Here is a 23,684-nt window from a genome sequence, read left to right as displayed (position 1 = left end):
GTTCCCATTGTTATTAGCATTTGACTCATTAGAGTTTGAGGAATAAGAGTCTGATGATCTATCTACTGATGTTCCTTGAGTTGAATCACTTGTAGTAGTCTCTGAATTTGAATCATGTTTCTCCCCCTCAACATATGCTTCAGTGTTAGAAGAATTTCCACTGTTATGTAGAACATCAGAGCTTTGAGTGATATCAGGATTTACTGTATCAAGATCAGGATTTAAAAGTTCAGCATAAGGTGCTTCATTTTCAAATCCCAATTTTTCATGGTCATCTGCATCTTCTAGACCTGTTATCTTGTTCTCAGATTATAAACTCTAATGGCTTTTATGGATAATGGATATCCCACAAAAATTCCTTCATCAGCTTTTTGATCAAACTTGGTCAGCTGCTCCGGATGAGTTTTGAGAACAAAACATTTACAACCAAAAATGTGAAAGTACTTAAAATTTGGCTTCTTTCCCTTCACCATCTCAAATGCTATTTTTCCATGCCTGTTGATCAATGTAGCATTTTCTGTAAAGCAAGCTGTTTGCACAGCCTCAGCCCAGAAGTAGGTAGAAAATCTTGCTTCTTCTAGCATAGTTCTTGCAGCTTCTATAAAAGTTTTATTCTTTCTTTCAACAACTCCATTTTGTTGTGAAGTTTCAGGAGCAGAAAACTCTTGTTTTATCCCCTTGAGTTTGGAGAACTCTTCCATAAAGTAACTTTGAAAAGAGTTCCATTATCACTTCTAATGATCTTACCTTTGTATGTTGATCCTTTTTCCATCTCCCTCGCATGATTAAGAAGAATGGATTGAGATTCATCCTTGGTGTGCAGAAAATACACCCATGTGTATCTTGTATATTCATCAACAATTACGAGTGCATACCTCTTCTTGGCAATTGCCATAACATTTACTGGACCATAGAGAACAATATGAAGTAGATGATATGGTTCAAGAATGGAGGATTCAGTTTTACTCTTGAAAGATGTTTTTCTTTGCTTGGCTTTCTGGCATGAATCACATAAGCCATCAGGAGTAAACACTGCATTGGGCAATCCTCTCACAAGTTCATTGATATTGTTGAAGTTGAGGTGAGAAAGTCTTTTATACCAGTTCCAGCTGTCTTCCACATATGCTCTACTTAGTAGACAAACTTCTGATTCATCAGTACTTGTGGAGAACCTGGCTTCATATAAACTACCATGTCTTACGCCAGTCATTGCAATCTTGCCATCAGACTTACTGACAATTTCACAATGCTCCACATAGAAGTTGACATGGTAACCTCTTCACAGATATGACTCGCACTGATCAGATTATGCATGAGTCCTGCAACTAGAGCTATATTTTCAATGATGACATTTCCAATTTTGGTTTTGCCATATCCCAAGATTTTTCATAAGTTTCCATCTCCATAAGAAACACTTGGGTCGGCTTTCTCCTCAAATTCTGATAGCAAGGATTTATAACCAGTAATGTGTCCTTAAAAGGATATCTTCGATATATTATTTATTTTGGTATTCGTACGATTAATCATAAATTTTAAATACACATAGATCCTCTCCATTAGGAAAAGATTTTAATTGATCCAAATCAAAGTCAAATGGTCAAACTAGCAAAATTATTTTCAAGTATATTCAAATAAAAGAGATATTCCATTATTCTAAAACATCAAAATTATATCGTTATGGAATAGATCTCTAAGGCAATATGAGCAAAGAAGAAATATCAAGACATGATATTTCTTATCTCTGTTGCAACATCAATAAGGCAACAAGCTCGAAAAAGGGATATATCAGATATATTCCTTAGAAGACTAGTGCTATATCAAAAATATTTTACTCTTCACTCGAAAATATATTTTTACATCCATAAAAGAAGTTTTTATTCAAAGTTTATTAATATTCATGATTGAAATATTAATATCAAGTTTATAACCCATTTCATGTATACGTGAAGTAATTTTCTCTCGTTTCGTAAAATCAGCATTTCTCGGAGAAAATTATTCAAAAATACTCTAAAACATTTCTTCCCATCCAAATATATTTTATATATTAGGAAATATATTTTAAGTATTTATTCAAGTCAAAATATTGGTCAAAAGATCCATATATTTAAGTTCAAGACCAATGGTATTTATACTCGGAAGAAAAGGCTGAGTAGACAGTCTATATTTTAAATAAAATACTTCAACTCACTAGAATGACTTAAAATTTGGTATGGATCATTTAATTGGTATTTTATATTCATGGTAAAAATTCCGTTATATTTATTCAAATATATCGGCTGAGTTTTTGAACCCATAAAGTTGTTTGTCTTATATGGCTAAATCAAAGAAACACAACCTACTTTCCAAGTCATCAATCCATGTGACATACAACATCTACCATCCATTTTCCTCAAATCTCCATCATTCAATCCACCTAACTTCTCCTATAAATAAACCCCCACCCCAACCCATTTCAACTAAGCAAAGAGCCACAAAGTTGCTGGAATTTTTTCAAGAAGTTCCTCTCTTCATCTCTTTCAAATTCTATACACACACTTCTTCTCAAAACCTTCTCTCTCTTAAATATATATATTTACAAGGTTTTTGAAACCCAAGCTTAGCTTCACCTAACCAAACTTTATCCCACCAAGTGAACTCATACACTACAACTCTCCGGCCTCCCGAAGGGCTGCCCAAGTTCGTTCATAGTGCCAAAATCCGGCGAACCTCCGGCGAACTTTTCAGACCATTTTCCAAAAGTGGTAATTTTTAGCTTCTTCCTTAAGTTTCTTTTATTTGAGCTTTGTACTTACTAGATCTCCTATAAAGAAGGTTCTCAAAGAAAAGAGAACAAAGATTCGAACTCAGAATTCAAATAAAATACTTGATCTTCAAAAAGAAGCTTTAAAAGAAGAAGATCTATAAAATACAAGTACTTAAATCTCTATAACTCCTCACAAGTGAGATTTCATATTTGATAAACCTCGTGAGTTGGCCAATTACTTGCACTTTATTTATCTCGATCTTGGCCAACATATTTCGTGAATATAGAAATAATTACGAAAGTTATCATATAATCCTCACTAAATCTTTAGTGTCTTGTGGGATTATAATTCGATCAATAGTAAGCTTCGTAATTTTTTCAAATATCAAAGATGGATTTAATCACATGAGTTGGCCAATTACTTGCACTTCATTTATTTGGATCTTGTCCAACGCATAGTTCGTGTATATAGTATCATTACGAAAAGTATCGTATAATCCCCACCAACATTTTTAGTGTTCCGTGGTATTATAAACCGATAAATAGTAAACTTCGTAATCATCCGTCTAAGCTTCAAAGGTGGATTTAATCACACGAGTTAGCCAATTACTTGCACTTTATTTATCTCGATCTTGACCAACGCATAGTTCGCGTATAGAGAATCATTACAAAAAGTATCGTATAATCCCCACTAACATCTTCAGTGTTCCGTGGGATTATAAATTGATAAATAGTAAACTTCATAATCATCCACCTAAACGTCAAAAGCACAAATCCAAAGCTATTTAATTGCATTTCTTTTATCTCAATCTTGGCTTATATAGAACCTATAAATTGTGCATGAAGTTAAAAGTATACTTTGGCTCTATAATTGTCAAAATAAAAGTATACTAAAATCCTTAAGCCTACGAGCTTAGAAAGGATTAGTTATAATTCCGAGATTGTAACTAAAGTATTCTTTGATTTATAAATACATAATCAAATGAAGAAGAATATTAAAGAAGTCATAAGCCATATTGCTTATATATATACAAAAGACTTCTTGTATAACTCCGAAATACATTATCTATAAAGACGGAGTAATCGAAAGTATACTTGACATATTATTCTATATCTCAAGTCAACTATACATAGTTGATATTTATTATTATTATTTGAATATTACATTATCTTTTGGGCTAGTACCGTAACATACTAGTTCAACCCATCTTTTTTCGAAATGTCTTGTTTTGTGGATTGTCTTATTAGTTTTGTAGTGAGCTGAAGTGATGTGAGGTGATTCTCGTTCTAAGACCCAAGTCCTATACGTACTAACGGGGAGTTAGTAGTATTTTCACCATGAAGAAAAGGAAAGACTCAAGACCGGATCACTAAGATCCAAGACCGACGAAAGCTAAGGAAGCCAAGTCCGCACAAGGGTTCTACATCAACTTTGAAGAAATAGCGGGGAGTTATTGTCTAAGATAAATTGTGTAGGTGTTACATTTATTTTGAGGTGGTAACCCTTGTGTTACGCACCAAGTTAAATATTTGTAAGGGTGTAAAGGCTTCTCCGCCTACTAAAGGAGCGATTTTATTATAAGGGAAAATCCCGAGTCCGGGAGAGGAGCTCGGGGACTGGATGTAGGGGTGAGCGAATCTATTAGAGGTTGCGCCATCACGAACCAGGATAAAATCACTGTGTGGTATTTTCTTTCCTTGCACTTTATTTTCCGCACATATAAACTGCACAACTACTCGGTAAAGTTTTCAAAAGGGATAAATTATTTTAAAATACCATAATAATTTTTTAAATTGGTAATTAAGCTATTCAACCCCCTTCTAGCTTAATATATCCCTTTTACGGGACCTTACAATTGGTATGACATTAGTGCTTTTTAACGTGTTTGTTAAGTGATTTGCAGATTTACATGCACAACAAAAAGTGATCCTAAATGGCGTATATTAATCCCGTTGGTTGTGGCGAAGGACTGTCAAGCTGACGACCTCCTCTATTTGATGGAACCAACTTTGCAACATGGAAAACGAGGTTTCACATCTATGCTAGATCTCAAGAAGTCAAAGTTTGGATGGCTATCAAAGATGGTGTTCGCGTTCCTACCAAAACTGTTGATGACATCATCATCGAAAAGAAGGTTAATGAATATAATCTAGAGGAAGAAGCCACAATGAATATAGCCGCCAAGGCGGAAATGGTTCTCGCAAGTGCACTTGTAGAAAAAGAATATAAAAGGGTAAATAATTGCAAGTCGGCACGAGAAATCTGGAATAAATTAGTGGTAACCTATGAAGGAACCATTGATATAAAAGATTCTGGGATGGAAATATTGATCCAAGAATATGAGAACTTTAAACTCCAAAAATGAGAAAATATCATCGATATGGAAACAAGATTTACTCATATTATCGATGAAATATATCAACTTGGAAAGAATTATACTCAAAAGAAAAGAATAGGAGAGTGCTCAAATCTCTACCTCCAAGTTGGAAAGTTACAGTTACTACTATAAAAGGGATGCACAATCTAAATGAGTATAAGATTGATAACCTATTCGGAAATCTTTGTGCTTATGAGGAAGATAATATTCCGGAAATGGTAACTCCAAAAGTGGATGATAAAAAGAAAAACATGACTTTAAAGGCCATATTAATAGATGAAAATGACAACGACGAGGAGTTGAATGAAGAACTCCAAGATATCGATGAAATTGAAATTACTTTACTTACGAGACAACTTCGTTGTGTGCTTCAAAGCAAAGCTCAAAGATACAGAAAAGACTTCCTTAAATCAAATAATTAACAAAAAAATTTTAACTCTAACGGAAGGCCAAATTACTCTTAAAATTATTCTTCCAACTACAAGAGTAATTTTCCGACAACGAGCTACAACAAAGGCAAAAGTAATCAAAATGTGAATACTTATAGTAATGCTAATGTCTCTACTAATCATCCCGTGTACACTCCTCCAAAACCAAAAGATGCACCTCCGGAGAAAACACAAGATGTGTGTTTTGAATATAAACAACCCGATCACTACAAAAGAGAATGTCCTAAACTTTCAAAAGGACGAAGTCTCGTGGCTGAAAATGGTTGGGATTTGAGTGAAGATGAAGAAGCTCCGGAAGCTAGTGAAGAAGTCTTGATCTATTGAACTTAAAGATTCAAAATGAATCAAATGTTCAAACATCTTCTACAGCCAATCTTGATAAAGAAAAAGAGCTATTAGAAACCAGTGAGCCTAATATTGAAACTCAAAGGTTAAAAGAAGAAAATCATAAGCTCATAGCTCAAGTTAAGGATCAAGAAAGATTCCTTAACAACAAGATTAATGCCTTAAAGAAAGATAATGAAAATCTTAAAATTGTAATTCAAAGATTTACAAAAGGCAATAATATGTTGGATCAAATGGTGCATACAAAAATCTCATATAATCATGAAGGTTTGGGATATGATAAGAATTCTCCTCCAAAAAGGAATCCTCGGAGATTTGTATCACCAATAAAGACTTCACCCGAATCACCATCATATAAATGTTCATATTACAACAAGATTGGACATACCGTTCAATATTGCAAATTCAAGAATGGTGAAATTAAGGGGAAGCATGTATGGATTCACAAGGAATCATACAAGAAAGATGATAAACGAATGCCTTACAAGAATAGGAAATATAAAGATCAAATGACAGAAAGGTCTTATCAACCTCCCATATTTCAAAATAGAAACATAAAATATCATGTCAATGGTAATGCATTTAGAAGAAAACAACCTTTTAATTGGAATGTGTATGCTAATTACCATGCTAATAATAGACATATTGTTTATCATGATCCACCCATATTTCATGATAGCTCCAGGTATTATCAACCTCAAACTAGGCATTATGCATCTAGAAATTTTTATATGCCTAATGATAAGTATATTATGCCTAGATTCTTTCATGAAAAATCAAATGTTATGTATGATGTACTAACCCCAGGACCCTCAAGACAAAGGGGTACCTATAAATTTAAATAATCAGTTTTGTAGGTTTGTTTTGCCGGGAAACAAGACATATGGTACCTTGATAGTGGGTGTTCAAGGCATATGACCGGAAACAAGTCACTTTTGAATAACATTAAAAGGGTCATCGTGGGGAACGTAACATTTGGAGATAATAGCGAAGGAAACATTATCGGCATCGGAGATATTGGTAATGATAAAGTTAAAATTTCCGACGTCCAGTTAGTCACCGGATTAAAGTACAATATTCTCTCCATTAGTCAACTATGCAGCAATGAATACAAGGTAATTTTCTACACTAATCATTGTTTAATTCTAGATAAATCCGGAAGGTCGGTCCTCACTTGCCCTCGAAATAAGAATGTCTATACATGTGACATGATCAAGCAAGTAAACGTATGCCTAATCACTATAAACGATGATCCATGGCTAGGGCATCGAAGATTAGGACATGCCAACATGAAGTTGATAAAGAATAAATCAACTAAAGACCATGTACGAGGTATAACAAAGCTAAACTATCATAAAGATCATACTTGTGAAGCTTGCGAAATTGGTAAACAAATTCGAGCCTCTCACAAAGCAAAATTCATGGTATCTACCTCAAGACCTCTTGAGCTATTACATATGGATCTTATTGGTCCAGTTCCTATACAAAGTCTTGGAGGTTGCTCATATACGCTGTTAATCGTAGATGATTATTCATAATTTACAAGGATGAAATTTCTCAATGCTAAAAGTGACGCTTTTGAATCCTTCTCTTCTTTATGTAAAAGGATTCAAAATCAACAAAATAAAACCATAGTCTATATAAGGACTGATCATGGTAAAGAATTTGAGAATTCCAGTTTTACCAACTTCTGTGATGAACATGGCATCACACATAATTTTTCCGCTCCATATACTCCACAATCAAACGAAGTAGTTGAACGGAAAAATAGAACACTCCAAGAAATGGCTAGAACAATGCTAAATGAATGTCATCGACCTAAATATTTTTGGTCCGAAGCTATGTCAACGGCTTGCCATATTCTTAATCGGGTTTTGCTATGACCTATAAAGCAAAAGACTCCTTACGAGCTCTATTTTGGCAAAACTCCGAAGTTAAGCTACTTTTGAGTATTCGGAAGCAAATGTTTCATATTAAATTCAAAAGAATACCTTACATAATTTGATTTGAAATCGGACGAAGGTATATATCTTGGATACTCGAATAATAGTAAAGCTTATCGAGTGTTTGATCTAAAGTCGATTATGGTGGAAGAATCAATGAATGTGGCATTTGATGAAAGTAAACCACCCGCGAAGTATAAAGATCTTGTTGACCAAGAAAATGTCGAACAAGATGATATTGAAGATATTATTTGACAATTCAAAAACATGTATATCGGGACTCCCATTTATTAAAATCCATTAGAAATAGATGAAAAAGAAGATGAACTTCCCAAAGCAATTCCTATTATAAAAAGTCATCCACTAGATAATGTTCTTGGAGACTTAAGGAAGGGAGTTCAAACGCGGTCACAAGTTCAAAATGTTGTGAATCATCTTAGTTTTCTATCTCATATAGAACCTAAGACCGCGAAAGAGGCTTTATTAGACGAGGATTGGATCTTTGTAATGCAAGAGGAATTACTCCAACTTTCTCGTAGTAAAGTTTGGGAACTTGTCCCAAAGCCTCGTGATACCTCTATAATTGGTTCAAAATGGGTATTTCGAAATAAATTAGATGAAAATAGAACGGTAGTTCGAAATAAAGCGAGATTAGTCGCACAAGGATATATCCAAATGGAAGGTATAGACTTTGATGAAATATATGCACCGGTAGCAAGAATTGAATCAATTTGAATGCTATTAACTTATGCATGTCATAAAAATATCAAAGTATAACAAATGGATGTGAAATCTACATTCTTAAACAGGATATTAGAAGAAGAAGTATATGTAAAACAACCTCCCGGTTTTGAAGATGCAAACCATCTAGATTATGTCTATAAATTATATACAACTCTATATGGGTTAAAACAAGCCCCAAGAGCTTGGCATGAAAGGTTAAGTAAGTTCCTTTTAGAAAAATAAATTTAAGATGGGAACGGTCGATAAAACCTTATTTACAAGGCAAGAAAAAGATGATATATTGCTCATACAAATATACGTAGATGACATTGTATTTGGTTCAACAAATGATGCACTATGTAAAGAATTCTCTGATAATATGAGTAAAGAATTCGAGATGAGTATGATGGGAGAATTGAATTTCTTTTTAGGATTGCAAATAAAGCAATCTGATGAAGGCATCCATATCTCTCAATCAAAATATTGTACAGAGATGTTGAAAAAATTTGAAATGGATAATGCCAAACCCATCTCTACTCCTATGTCTGCATCCGATAAATTAACAGAAGATCCAAAATGTGGCGCCCCAAAATCCGTGATCAGGAATCTCGGAGACCACGCTTTCTAAACTACTATAACCACACAACTTACACCACAATATATAAATACTCACGCTTCACGACCCCACACTTATCACACACACACACATACACTTACAGGTTATTGTCTTGGAAACGAACCATTCATAACTAGAGTGATTTCAACCATCAAGTGATAATTATTACAACCCAAAAGTGATTAAGTCTTACCAGGGAGTAATCTTTAAGTAAGGCTGGTCCACTGGCCAAATATACGCTTCTGGTTTATTACCTTACATAAGTCATACTTATAAATAAGCCGAACTAAAAACAACTGAAAACTAATCCAGCTTATTCGAACTACCTGTGGTATAACACCAAACAGTCTACGGAACAACTAGCCATTTCCTACCCATTTCCTAGCCGTGGTTCTCATGTCAGGCATCTTGATTCACTGTTATGTTGTGTCAATTTAAGAAAACAAGTGTGAGCTATAATGCCCAACATAATAATGTACAGTATGAAAATGATTGTATGATAACCTACGTAAAACATCATATATGATAATTATGTTTTATTCGAAAATAGTTTTCCCTTGGTGATACACACCTTCTTATGAAAACAGTTCTCTAGGGGATTTTATTATCCTGCGAATACCTTAATTGGAAAACCCAGCACCTAGGCTTGGGTTACGGTATTGCATCACAATTCCAATTGGAAGAAATTATGACACTCGTTGGAGCCACCGTATACGATGATCAGTCGTAATACGATAATAAAAACCTTTTCTACTAGTAGAAGGACGACACCTTCTTATCCCGGTTATCACCCTTGCCGCATTCGGGCTACGTGTCCCATTTTTGGGTATACACATACTTCACAAGTTCCTGAGTACACAGAGTACCTTCGCCTGCGGTATCTTTGGTAGTCCATCTAGCACACATAGTACCAGAGTCTACCCCTCCCTTGTCCTTTAAAAAGAATTCTATCAAACTCGAGAACTCGAAATACATCGAAGTTCCCCAAGCGTTTTTCTTGTTGATAGAAACAGTTTATCTTACTAAGATATAAATGTATATATGTATATACGTACTTCCTAGATTTTCGGAGGAAGTACTAAGGATGTGAGTTGACCGTTGACAACAGATAATTTAATAAGGGGGAAAAAAGTTTCTCCTTGAAACTATATTCAAAATATTAAATAAGTCGGGATAATATTTTCCGACGATCTGAAATATTCGAATGATTTTCCGAAGTTAAAAAGTATATTTTAAATCAGGATCTATGATTTATAAATCAATAATAAACCCTTTAATGAATAATATATAATTACATGATAATCGATAAATAATTAAACCTCAAATGAGTTTACTCTCTAAAAGAATATTTAAAATAATATTCCTCAACTACTTTCTGTCTACGTAGTTAATAATCTTTAATATTTAATCAGGTTTGAAATAAATAATCGTTGGAGTATACTACTCCTATAATAAAGGATTAGGTATATAGTATTTATTATTCGAACCATAAAATATAGTTGAGGTAATATGATCGTTGGGAAATTGTTTTAATAAAAGTTCGAGGTATTTTTAATGTTTCGTAAATGGACGTTAAGTCCCTTTAAAATGTACTATTATGGACTTGTAATCGTCCTATAATATCACCGGAATGAATCCCGAATTTTCATCTTAAAATCCCGACGGACTCTCGGTCTTATAATCATACGTCACGCTTAAAGCGGAATTAAATATTTTACTATATATACTTATCGTACAACATCGCTACATTATGCGAAAATTCAACAACTATGTATCATGGCAAGCATGGTATTTATGCAATGATAGTAAACCAATACTTTCACAACACAACAGTAAAATGTATTTGGGTTCGTAAACTTGCCTGGGTATCTCGAGGTGGAGGATGCTCTAGGTTCCGCTCGGAAATCTATAACCATAAACACAATTCGCTTCGTTAGGTCCCGTTCTAATTTACGGCGACTCGTACTCATGTGCTACTTATTATGCACCCTTTCAACTTATATTACCCTTATTATTCCTTTAAGTCATTATTCACATCATGGTCGCTTTATTTTTCTAAGTATCTTAGGTTCATTTTCATTTTCGTCGTCGGCTCCGCTTATGAATTCTACATTTTCTAATCGCGCAGCCTCGGCTCCGATATTTTTATAAAACTGAAAAAATCATTATTTTTACTTGAAATTTTTATGGAAGTTAGGAAACTCAATATGTTACTCTCTATAAAAATTTCATTATTTATGAACACTTTTATATCAACCCTTTATATTTTCAAAGTTCGTAATTCGTAGCAGATTTTGTCGCGTAAATCACTTTTAGTAAAATGACCATAACTTTTGATCCGTAAATCGGAATCAAGCGATTCAAGAGCCTAAATGATCCTTATAACATTGTCTATCATAAAAAAGGGTTATGTTTCAAGAAACTATAGTTTACATCTCCGGGACTTTCTGCAGAAACTTAAAGTTATGATTTGTTGGTTTTAACGGAATTACGTTTACGATCGGGGTTTCATTTACGCCCTAACTTTTAACACAACCACCAAAAATCATCATTTCATCATAAACACACAAAATACTCTCAATAACATCATGTTCTTGAGTCAAAAACAATCAACCTTAAATCTACTTAACTAAATATCAAGATTTCATCACTACCAGTTCTAAAACTAGGTTTATAACTACATACTAAATGGATCTTGAAAATGAATCTTAAATAAAGTTGGGCCAAAGATTTTTACCTTTCTTGAAAGCTTGAGATGTGTTCTTGAGGATGGTGGAGTCTTGGAAGTGCTTGGTATGATTTTTGGAACCTAAAACCACCATGGAAATCAAGAAACCAAAGAGGAGTTACTATTCATACTATTCACTAGTGACTTTCTTGATTTTATTTCACCCATCAAACTTTGATAAAAAGAGATGAAAGAATTTTCTTATCTTATTTTGATTGTTAGGAAGCTTGAGAATTAATGGGATGACTTTATCATGGCTAGAACTTGAGTTTTGATTTTGAATTTCTCCCTTCTTTCTTGAAAAGCCGAATAGAAACAAGTGGGGGTGGTGGGGGGGTTATGCTTGCTTCTCTTGGTTGCTTCTAGGAAATGGGGTGGTGATATCTTTCACTTGATTTTTATTCTTCCTAGTATAGAATCCTAGGTTTATTCCTTGTTGCAAATCTTGGGGACAAATCCAAGTAGCTTGCTAGCTTACAAGCTAAACTACATGTGTTAGCTTCCTTAGCACACTATTTGGCTAGCTTGCTTGATCATCCTATGGTTAGCTCACTATTTGATGAAGTAACCATGGTTAATTTCTTACCATGGTTAGTTAGTGCGTTACGTTTATTTAATCGTTTACGCGTTGGCTCGGTCGCTTAAGCATTTTCATAATACTTACTCGTAAATGATTCGCGACATAATTCCTTTCGTATTTATTCCTTATATTTTGAATTATCATACTTGAATATAAATTCGTAGGGTTTTAATCTTGTAATTATATTTTGATTCCCGTAATCCTCGATGAGTCGTAAATACGGTCATTTTTCAAAGTTTGTTTTCTTCGAAAACTAATAGCGTTTACATACACTCATTTGGTAAGTATAATCATAATATCAACTCCAAAACTCATTTTCTCATGTATTACATAGTGTGGGCTCAAAAGTTTTCCCGTCCGTCAGGGTTACTATTCATTAAACATTTTACAAGGTCTCAAAAATCCGAGTTATTATAGTCTTCCCCTCTAACAAGGATTCCGTCCCGGAATCAATTAGAAAATAAGTGGGGATATCTATTCCTCATTGCGTCTTCAAGTTCCCAAGTTGATTCCTCAACATTTTGATTTCTCCATAAGATTCTAACCAGCTTCACAGTCTTATTTCTTAGCACTTGTTCTTTTTGGTCTATTATCCTTACTGGTTGCTCGATGTAGGTCAGGTCTGGTTGTAAATCTACCTGCTCGTATTCTATTACATGTCGTGCATCTGCATGGTACTTCCTTAACATGGACACATGAAACACGTTGTGCACTTGTTACAGATTAGGAGGCAAGGCGAGCTCGTAAGCTAGAGGTCCTATTCTCCTCAAAATTTTAAAGGGTCCTATGAATCTTGGACTCAGCTTCCCTTTCTTCCCAAACCTCATCACACCTTTCCACGGAGATACCTTCAATAGCACAGAATCTCCTACTTCGTATTCCCTATCCTTTCTGGCTGGTCGGCGTACTTTTTTGTCTGTCCTGAGCTGCTACCAGTCTTTTCCTGATGAGTCTCACCATTTCTCTGGTCTGTTGGACTAACTCTGGCCCTAATATCTTGTGTTCTCCAACTTCGTCTCAACATAGGGGAGAGCGACATCTCCTTCCGTAAAGAGCTTCATACGGAGGCATTCCTATGCTAGCATGATAGCTGTTGTTATAAGAAAATTCGATCAGGGGTAAATGGTCATCCAAATTTCCTTTGAAATTAATGGCACATACTCGTAGCATATCTTCTAGGGTCTGAATAGTCCTTTTGCTTTGTCCATCAGTCTAGGGGTGGTAAGAGGTACTCATGTTTAGTCTGGTGCCTACGCATTCTTGGAAGCTTCTCCAAAATCGGGAATTAAACCTTGGGTCTCTATCTGACACTATGGCTACAGGAACGCCGTGTCTCACTATAATTTCCTTCAAGTAGATATCCATCAACTTGTGTACGGTGTACCTTTCGTTGATTGGTAGGAAGTGTGCAAAATTGGTCAATCTATCTATGATAACCCATATGGCATCGTGATTGGTCTTTATCCTTGGTAAGCCTGTCACAAAATCCATGGCTATATGCTCCCATTTCCATTCCGGAATTTCCAGGGGCCGTAATAGTCCACTAGGTCGCTGATTTCAGCCTTCACTCTCTGGCATGTTAAACACTTACTGACCCACTCTGCCACTTCTCTTTTCATGTTGGGCCACCAATAATATTCCTTAAGATCACGGTACATCTTCGTACTTCCTGGGTGGATTGAATATCTGGAGTTGTGCCATTCGTGCAATAGCTCATCCTTTAACTCTTGCACATTTGGAATCCAAATTTGGGACGCGTACCTCATGATCCCTTTCTCGTTCTTCTCGCATCTCACTTCTTCACTGGTCAATGTTCCTCTTTCTTCACTCATCTTCTTTTCCTGACATACTCGTATCTTTTCAGTCAGTTCAGGAACTAGCTTAATCTCAAATAATCCTTTTGTTCCTTCACCGGTCATCCTCACGTCAATTTCCATTTTCTCAAATTCTTTAATCAATTCCTCAGATGTCATTATCATTTTGAGTCTTTCCTTCCTACTAAGGGCGTCAGCCACCACATTGGCTTTACCCGGGTGATACAAAATTTCACAGTCATAGTCTTTTATCAACTCTAACCATCTCCTCTGTCTCATGTTCAGTTCTTTCTGAGTGAAAATATATTTGAGGCTTTTATGGTCTGTGTAGATCTCGCATTTCTCACCGTATAGGTAGTGTCTCCAAATTTTTAGGGCAAACACTATGGCTGTTAGTTCTAGATCGTGAGTCGGATATCTGCTCTCATACTCCTTTAATTATCGAGAGGCATATGCTATAACTTTACCGTGCTGCATTAGTACACATCCTAATCCTTTAAGTGATACGTCGCTGTATATCACAAACTCTCCTTTTCCATCGGGAAGAGCGAGCACTGGTGCTGCCACTAGCCTCCTTTTCAGCTCTTGAAAACTCTCCTCACATTTCTCTGTCCATACAAACGTTTCTGTTTTCCGGGTAAGTCTAGTCAGTGGACCGGCTATCTTAGCAAAGTCTTGCACGAATCTTCGGTAATATCCTGCTAAACGCACAAAACTCCTAACCTCTGTTGGGGTAGTTGGTCTTTCCCAATTAGATACCGCCTCTATTTTGGCAGGGTCAACTAAAACTCCTTTGCTACTCACCACATGTCCCAAAAACTGAACTTCTCTTAACCAAAATTCGCACTTCGAGAACTTGGCATACAATTTCTCATTCCTCAAGATTTCTAAGACTATCCTCAAATGTTCTGCATGTTCTTGCTCTGTCTTTAAGTAGATCAGAATATCATCTATAAAAACTATCACACATATATACTTTTTGAACACTCTGTTCATCAAATCCATAAAGGCTGCGGGTGCATTGGCTAACCCAAACGACATGACTAAGAACTCATAGTGCTCATACCTAGTGCGAAAAGCAGTCTTCGGTATATCTTCCGGTTTGATTTTCAACTGGTGATATCCTGTTCTCAAATCTATTTTGGAAAAATGTACAGCTCCCTTGATTTGGTCGAATAGGTCATCAATCCTGGGGAGAGGGTACCTATTCTTAATAGTCAGCTTATTCGGCTCTCGATAGTCTATGCATAATCTCATACTGCCATCCTTTTTCTTTACAAACAGTACTGGCGCTCCCCATGGCGACACATTGGGTCTTATCATTTCATTATCTAATAACTCTTGCAGTTGAGAAGCTAGTTCCTTCATCTCAACTGGGGCTAGCCTATATGGGGCCTTGGATACTGGTGTTGTTCCTGGTGCTAATTCGATAGCGAACTCTATTTCTCGGTCAGATGGCAATCCTGGTAAGTTCTCTGGAAATACATCCTCGAATTCGTTTACTATGGGTATGTCTTGTAAATTAGGGACTTCCTTTTTGGAATCTACCACATAGCCAAATAGGCCTCGTTTCCCTTCCTTAACAATCTTTTTTCCTGTAACATGGTCAGAAATTTCTGGTTCTGTCGTTGACCTTTAAACACTACTTCTTTTTCATTTTGCATTCTTATCTTTACCCACTTCCGTTCACAATCTATTTGTGCTCCGTTACTGGATAACCAATCCATTCCTAAGATTACATTGAATTCTTCTAACGCAAATGGGATTAGGTCAACCTTGAAGACCTTCCCTTCTAATTTCAACTTGCAATTAGGGTGTACTTGATTTACAGGAATTATTTTTTTGTTTTCTATTTCCACTTGTAATATCTCATGTAAGGGTATGGCATTAAGTTTAAACGTTTTAGCAAAATCTTGAGAGATAAATGACTTGGTTGCTCCAGAATCAAATAGGACATTTGCATGTTCAGAATTTAACAAAAGGGTACCTGCTATCACGTCAGTGTTTCAGACGGCATCCTGAACAGTCATGCTGAAGGTCCTAGCAGCCGGGGGTCGGTTGGAGGCAGCTTTGCTCATCCCTGAGGCTCAGGGCTTCAACGTCGGGCAATCCTTTCTCATGTGTCCTACCTTCCCACATTGAAAACACGTTACATTGGGTCGGGTGCAGTTGTTGGCAAGGTGTCCAATTTGGTCACACTGGTAACATTTCAGAGGGGCTCTTGTCCGGGTACACACTCCAAGGTGTCTTTTTTTACAGGTTTGACACTCTGGTATTGGGGCGCGGGGTTGGCTATGAAATGTGGCCCTAGATTGTCCACCGCCCTGGCCAACACTCTCACTCGGGGCCTTTCTGAATTCGGGGCCTCGTGCAGGTTGGGACGCCGCTCCCCTGACGAACCTACTTGGAAGGCTCCTGTTCCCAGTTCATATTCCTTGGCTTCCCATCTTTCTCTTCCTATTTTCATTTTCCTTCACACTCTGCTCACTGCCAGCTTCAACAATCGAGGCTTTCTGCACTAAGGTGGCATAGTCTGTCAGCTCTAACACCGCCACTCGGTTCTGTATCCACTGTTTCAGACCAAGCTGAAACCTTCGCGCTTTCTTCTCTTCGGTATTCACAAACTCAGGCACAAATCTTGACAACTCAGTAAATTTGGCCTCATATTCTGCTACAGTCATCTTATCCTGTTTCAACTCCAGAAACTTAATCTCCATCCGGGTCTTCATAAACCTAGGGAAATACTTGTCTAAGAACAGTCTCTATAAAACATATACCTAGGTGTGAGAGGTTTTTGGTAAAAGATCTGATCAAATAGTAGTTATGAATGATAGATCTGCAGACCTACTCAAGGACATAGTGTCACTAAACTAGGTGCAAGCTGTCTGATTAATGTCAACTGTTAAGAATTGTGAACAAGTAATATCTCAAAAAAAATTCTCTAATTAAAGAAACAATCAGAAAATTGCTTTGTGTTTATGATTTGTTGAGAATGATACAAATGCACTAAATGGGTATAAACTGTGACAAATTTTTAAGTGATACATTGCACCTTGTCTGTCTTTTGCAATTACATTTATATACCATGAACTTGATCAAGAATCTGCTTCTTGTATTATGTATTCTGAGTATGTGTATATCCTGGTAAAATACATGAAAGATATAATGCAAGGTGTATTTTATGTTTACTGGATAAGTATATGAAATTAATGTAATTTGTAATGTTAAAGAAGACTGTTATGTAAACTGTGATTTGATAAATAGCATAAATTGATCTTTTAGAGTATAAGGTAAAATCACAAGCACACACAGCCCTCACAGTAAGACCTGACAGGGGAGCCTTGAGCATCCCTGTATCTGGATCACTGCTGTGATTAATGGCCACTTAGAAATTTTAGGTGACATTTTATTTAGGCCTACTGCATTTAAAGTGTTAAATCTGATATAAATGGTCTATGTGTTGTGTTACCTTGAATGCTATTTAAATTAAATGAAAATTGATTGTGCATTAATATAGATGCATTGTTCTGTGTTAAATGTGCATAACATTCTTTTGGTTGCACCTCATTAATAACAATACGCCTTAAGAAATAAATGTGACATTCCATCTTAAAACTAAAATATTTCAGAAAATTAAATTCTTTGAAAAGGTGACAACCTTTCTGCACCGATCTTTTCTCAAAACCGAACATTCTTAAATGCATTGTTTGTCACTTGCTAGGTCCTATGATGTAGAGTAAGCTGTATTTTACCTTTATGTCACACATTCTCCCAAATCTGTGTACTTTTTGTACTTCTAACAGTACTAAAACAATATTTTCTAGTACTATTTGTCATTATTTGCATATGTCAGCTATCAAACATCATACTTTAGTTGCATTAAACCCATACCTAGGTTTTGGAACCATGTAAACCATACCTCAGCACATCAAAACTTTACAAACTACATTTAATGAAAATCATTGTTCATGAACAGTAAAAGCTACTTTATAGACTTTTTTTCCTAACTGATATTGAATTATGTGCTATGTGCATGCATATATAATTATATTTACATCTGCTGCATTTACACACAAACATAGTTCATTTGCATACTTCACTTCATCAGTTATGAACCCAAATGCTAGGCCATTCTATCCTAAGCGAAGACCAGCCATGACAAATCCATATCTACCGGAGGATATGGAAAAGAAACAGTTTCTTCATCACAAATCTTCTGCTTTCAAACATGTAAACCCTTCAAACCCAAGAAACAGTCACCAAAGGCCATCTCATCCAAGAAACCACATAAAAGGTTTCAAAAATCACACCATCCCCTTCCATTAGAGTAGGAAATTTCAAGGTCCCCACTCTCCAAACCCTAGACCTATTAAAACCTTTTAAGCCAGAGTTTATACCAGAAAATCAAACCTAAGACAGGAATCAAACACAAACACTAACACCTCTAAGCCTCCACCACCAGACCTTGATAACCTTTATAATTCCAAGAAATTCCTTGACTTAGTCAAGAATGTTCAGCCTGGTATTTGTGTGAACTTAACTGGTGATGTGGAGAGGGTCATTAGGCATGCTAAGTGGGAGGGATTAGTATTTTATTTGAGTAGACAGTACTTTATACATCTCATGGGTGGGTTTTACTGTAACATGAACATCATTAAGGGTGTAGAGGGAGTCTTGCATTTTACAACCACTGTGAACAAGAAAGTCATTTATGTTGATAATAAGAGTCTTAATAGAGCACTACACCCTCCACAGTACTTGTGTGAATTTCCACGTCATGACATCTATTCCTTGTTTGTGTTCAACAAAGCTAAGTATGAAGTTATGCTTAGGGTCTTATGTGAGTCTGATGTTCCATCTGATCTTTGTGATGTTAACTGTGGAATCCATTTTAAGCATTTTAAAGGAGTTTTTCAGCATCTTGCACTTATCATAAGGGCAACTGTCCTGCCCAAACCTAATCAAAGTAAATACTTTGATTTTATGATGTTAAACTGATTTATCTTCTTTACAACAACAAAATCAACTTTAGCATTTCTTATGTCATTCTTCTCAATATGATAAATGTTAATTTGGTAGGATACATGCCATATGGACTCCTCATCACTTATTTTTTTTTCTTATGTGCAATATTCATCTTCTTGATAAATTTGCTAATCTAGGTGATTCACACATCACAAATGAGCACATTAGGCCATAAATTCCTCTCATGTACTGTGAAACACAAGAGGTTGAACCTACTGTGATTCCTCCTGTAATTAGAGAAGAAGATTTCTTCCTCTCTAATTATGAGTCTGTCAGAGTCACGATAAATGAACTTAAAAATGAACTTAGGAGGGTTAAAAATGAAAACAGTGAGATTAAGGAAAATGTAACCTATCTAGAGGGTGTAACTGTGTCTTGTAAGAATAGAATTGCATATCTTGAGAACTTAGCTGCATCTACGCTAGGAGACCACTATATGACTGACCAAGAGAATGTGAATGCCTTCCAAGTTCCCATTTCTAATGACTTAGCTATGGTTCATGAGTTAGAGGACATAGGTATGGATGCAAGGGGACCACTTATTGAAACTCTGCCTGATTAGGTTCATGTGTGTGATGCTGATGGAAATATGATTTGGTGATCTGTGTATTTTTGTTGAATTTGGATGAATTTGTACTATGCTGTAATATGTGCTTGATTTGTTGTACTTCTGTTGATGTAATTTGAATTGTACTTTTGGATTTCTGGTGTGATGACTGTAACCTAAACTTTGTTTTGAATTTGGTTGAACTTAATGGAGTGTATGCACTCCTAATGCTTTGTAATCTCTAAGACAGGTGCAGAACTTTGTTCTATTTAATCAGTGAACCACACTGATTGATATGAACACTTTTGTTCAATGTAATTTAATCTGCATTTTGTTTATTGAATGGTGCAAACATGATCATACTTGTTAAATTCTTGCTTTCTATTATAAGTCACTAACCAATTTATGCAGGGACATGATGATTATTTCCATTAGATACTCATGATATGTTTTGAGACTTATTATTCTCAAATTGCTGTTATATTCTTAAGCCTTTTAGTTTAATTGATAATCTATGGAAATCTGACTTGGTTGAATCTATAAATGCAAAATAATTTAGCTTAACAGGATAAACCTAAGTCTCCTGACTTGTGTAATTGATTTTTATTTTAGATTAAGGATAAACAGGATACTGTTTTTATATATACCTGGCATGTACTATGATCAAAATCAATGTAGTCACACTAACCATATTGTTAGCTTTGAATTCTATACTATCTAACAATATGCAGGAATGAAGTCTTTATTTACCTTCAACCAGTACTCAAAGCTAGTATCAGTACTGATTAGAAAGAATTGCCAACTTGAACCCAAAGACAAAAAGATGCAGGAGTAAGACTTCAGGTAAACAAAGGTATACAATTTATCTATTATTTTCCTTCCTTTCAAACTAACCCAAAGCATCTTGCTCTGCTAAGGTAAAAACAGGTATAAAATTCTACCTTCCATCTATTTAGCATAGTTGTGCATGGTTTTCAGTTGCACTGTATATGAAGAATTATGTAGTTTGTAGTAGAACTAGACTTGTGTAGCATGAACTAGTACAAAGACTTTAAATGGTTAAGTTGCCATTAGAATGTATTAGTGCAAACTCATGCAAATTGTTATCTTTTGTTGTATCTGATAAAAAGCACTGGCTTAGAATGTATTAGGTCCTTTTAATGCACTTGTTGCTAATGCTTTACTTAGATTGTATTAGGATTGAATTGTGAGAATTATAGTGGATGTAACTTGTCAGATATATGAATATGATTTTTACAATTGATCGATCTGGGATATATTCTCCAAGATAAATTTCATAGCCCATGTATGAATAAGAACCAAGTCTCTTTACTCTAGTTTTGAAAAACATGCATGCAACAAGGTAATATAAAACACGTTTAAGTTAATACTAATTAACATGATTTTCAAACAAAAAGAAGTTTTGTCTTCACATAAAAACTGCCATAGTATGCTCAAAACGAGATCAATAGTTACAAACTCAACTATGATAGTATTTCTTTTTAACAGAAACATATAAACACATTGTATTTTGATATAAATGCCAATTACATCTCTTTTGATATGTGCAGAAGTAAATTTCCATGATTAATCTAACTAAATCCGCATAAACCATATACAAATTATTTCTCATCAAACTCATGCTACTAACAATTCATTTCAATATGTAACTTCTAGCTATCAAATGTAGTAAAACAAAAAGGGAAGCAACAATTTGAAATTAAATGTTTATCTATACTACTTGACTATCATTCCATGCCCCACATATAATGTTTTGCCATGTTAAACTAGATTATGCTTTTTGGCTATATCCCAAACAAAAGGGGAATAGAATTTGGACCCCTCCTAATTTTTTAAAAACTTAGATATTGCTAATTAAAATATTGTGCTTCTATATATATGATAAATCTAACAAGGTTTTTGCAGGAATTATCCTAAGAGAAGAATCAAGCTAAGTCCCACAAACTGTATGTGTAAAAATATTTTTAAAACTCATGCATACACCAAGGGGAAGCACACACTTGAAAATTTTAAAATTTATGTTTGTTTGGCAAATACCAAAAAAGGGAAGATTGAAAGGATAACTTCGATATATTATTTATTTTGGTATTTGTACGATTAGACATAAATTTTAAATACACGTAGATCCTCTCCAGTAAGACATGATTTTAATCGATCAAAATCAAAGTCAAATGGTTAAACTAAATTTTTTTTTTCAAGTATATTAATATAAAAGAGATATTCTATTATTCTAAAACATCAAAATTATGTCGTTATGTAATATATCTCTAATAAAATATAATAAAAGAAGAAATATCAAGACATGATATTTTATAGATCTCAGTTGCAACATCAATAAGGGAACAAGCTCGAAAAAGGGCTATATCAGATATATTCCTTAGAAGACACGTGTTATATCAAAAATATTTTACTCTTCGCTCGAAAATATATTTTTACATCCTTCAAAAGATATTTTATCCAAAATTTATTAATATTCATGATTAAAATATTAATATCCATTTTTATAACCCATTTCATGTATACGTGAAGTTATTTTCTCTCATTTCGTAAAATTAACATTTCTCGGAGAAAATTATTCAAAAATACTCTAAAATATTTCCTACCATCCAAATATATTTTATATATTAGGAAATATATTTTAAGTATTTATTCAAGTCAAAACTTTGGACAAAAGATCCATATATTTAAGTTCAAAACCAATGATATTTTTTCTATGCATGGTAAAAATTTCGTTATATTTCGATAATTTTTATTTTTTGTCCGGGCAAAAAATTCGAGGAAGTAGGTCCCTCAGTTGACCACATTTGACCTAGTTACCATTAACCAAAGTTGACCAAAACTTGCAGGACATCATTTTATAATATTTAGGTAATTACCATATTTTTTAATGGTATTTATTTAAGAGTTTTTAGGGTGGTCATATTTAATGGTGCTTAATGCTTAATTAAAATGAATAAACAATGATTAAAAGAAAAGGAAATTATATATTTATTCAAATATATCAGCTGAGTTTTTGAACCCATAAAGTTTTTTGTCTTATATGGCTATGTTAAAGAAACACAACCTACTTGCCAAGTCATCAATCCATGTGACATACAACATCCACTATCCATTTTCCTCAAATCTCCACCATTCAATCCACCTAACTTCTCCTATAAATAAACCCCTACCCCAACCCATTTCAACTAAGCTAAAAAGCCACAATGTTACTGGGATTTTTTCAAGAAGTTCCTCTCTTCATCTCTTTCAAATTCTATACACACACTTCTTCTCAAAAACCTTCTCTCTCTTAAATATATATACATATATACAAGGTTTTTGAAATCCAAACTTAGCTTCACCCAACCAAGATTTATCCCACCAATTGAGCTCATCCACTACCACTCTCTGGCCTCCCGAAGGGCTGCCTAAGTTCGTTGATAGTTTCAAAATCCGGCCGAACCTCCGGCAAATATTTCCAGCGAACTTTTCCGACCGTTTTCCAAAAGTGGTAATTTTTTAGCTTGTTCCTTGAGTTTCTTTTATTTGAGCTTTGTACTTAATTTCTCTACTTCATCTCAAGCTCTAATACTAGATCTCCGATGAAGAAGGTTTTCAAAGAAAAGAGAACAAAGATTCGAACTCGGAATTCGAATAAAGTACTTGATCTTTAAAAAAAAGCTTTAAAAGAAGAAGATCTATAAAATAGAAGTACTTAAATCTCTTTAACTCCTCACGAGTGAGATTTCATAAATCTCTATAACTCCTCACGAGTGAGATTTCATATTTGACA

Source organism: Apium graveolens, chromosome 8 (genome assembly GCF_009905375.1).
Source record: "Apium graveolens cultivar Ventura chromosome 8, ASM990537v1, whole genome shotgun sequence".
NCBI classification, from domain to species: Eukaryota; Viridiplantae; Streptophyta; class Magnoliopsida; order Apiales; family Apiaceae; genus Apium; species Apium graveolens.
This window is presented reverse-complemented; position numbering follows the sequence as displayed.